Below are 1,946 nucleotides of genomic sequence, written 5' to 3' on the forward strand. Positions count from 1 at the left end.
GCATTATTGAGCATCAAATATAGGTGGGCTCGTCCGGACCAAACCTCTGGACTCCTTGGGGGTCAGAGAGATTTGTTAGAAGGAAGCCCCCGTAAAACGCCCGTGACTGTCCCTGACTATAGCATTATTGAGCATCAAATATAGGTGGTCTCGTCCGGACCACCCAAACCTCTGGACTCCTCGTTTGGACCATCGATCCTTGTTTTCACCGACAGAGATAAGATGAATATACGCATCATGTGCAACCAACCTCAAGTAATTAGGTGCAGGATCACTTGATTTAGGTGTGTGACCAACAAGCAATCAGATCAGATCTAAACAATCAATGGCGTCGCAAACTCCTCTAGCAAAACGAGCCGACGGCCAAGGAAGCAACGCGACGATCGATGACGACGTGCTCTACGAGATTCTGCTCAGTCTCCCGGCGAAGCCGCTCTGCCGCCTCCGCTCTGTGTGCCGGTCTTGGCGGTCCCTCCTGTCCGCCCCGATGTTCATCGCCGCCCACACGGCACGCCGAGCGGCCCCGCTCCTCCTCGTCCACATACACGATGCATCCGCGCTCAACGTCCATGTCCTAGACATATCGTCTGGTGAAGTCATCAAACGGATACGTACTGAGATCTGAGAGACGCACTTGGCGGTCTCTCAATTTCCTGTTACTAATGCGGACCCCCCACGATCTGGCGCTGGCTGGGCTGCCCTGTACGTATGACGACGGGCTTCGACTCCGCCTGCTGGACCCAGTGACTGGCGTCGATTTCGCCTTACCGGATGTCGACCACGATAAGCAGCAACACCATCGCGCATTGTTTATGATTGGGAGGGTGTCCACAGGAGACTACAAGGTGTTGTGCCTGAGTACGTGTACGTCCGTGCCCAATCGACAGCAGCTCTGCAAGGTCCTCACCCTCTCGGGCAATCATCGGTGGAGGGAGACGGGGTGCCCGCCGGCCAAGGTCCGGACAGGCCGCCGGGGCGGGGCAGCCGTTAATGGGGTTGCCTACTTCTTGCTGTCCAAGGGATGCATCATGGCATACGACCTGGAGAAGGAGGTGTGGCGGCCGGCTTCTCTGCCAGCCCTGATACCCAGCAAAAGGCAACATCCAAGGCACATGTTGGGCCACGGTTTGACAGAGCTGGGCGGATGCTTGGCTCTACTATACCAGGACAGGCACGCCTTCATGGAGTTGTGGTTGCTTGTGGACGCCGACAAGCTTACCTGGTCCAGGCGATACACCATAACCGTGCCATATCGTTACCAAGGAGTCAACTACCCACGCCTTCGTATGTATACGGCGGAGCCCTTGTGGTTGCTAGATGATGGTAGGATCATCTTTTGGATATGCATGATCGAAGGACATCCCAACACGGTGTTGTGCACGTATGAACCAAGAACCATGACCTACATGGATGTGGCAGATATGCGAAACTACATGCTTGGTGGTGTATATAGTGGGAGCTTGTTGGATCGAGGGAGTTTCCACCTTCTTCACCAATGAGGTTCAACATAGTGCTAACCTTTAGCCCTGATTTGCCCAAATCATATCGTTTTAATTTCTTTTTTTCAAGGAGGCGATTTTACTCTGTTATTGATTGTTGACATATAGTTACATTTTTAATAAATATGAACTCTATCCAGTTGACCTCATCGTACATATGTTCTAAGTATCTAATCTCTACATGCATGTATGGCTAGTATGAGCGGCCCAGGTTTAGGATGGGTCAGCCATATATATTACAGACGAAAAGCGTACTTGGCAATGCCGATTGTTTTCTTTGATAAATTTGTGAATGTTCGGTTATCTTTTCCTTGCTCTTTTCACACTAACCCAATGCTCCTGTTGCAAAACGTTGATGGATGAGATTGATAGGGCTAACCTTAGCCGCTACCAATGAACTTGCTTCCTCCAGGTCTTCGTTGCAGGAGCAAGTCTCACTGCTAAATG

This window comes from Triticum dicoccoides, chromosome 2B (assembly GCF_002162155.2).
Source record: "Triticum dicoccoides isolate Atlit2015 ecotype Zavitan chromosome 2B, WEW_v2.0, whole genome shotgun sequence".
NCBI classification, from domain to species: domain Eukaryota; kingdom Viridiplantae; phylum Streptophyta; class Magnoliopsida; order Poales; family Poaceae; genus Triticum; species Triticum dicoccoides.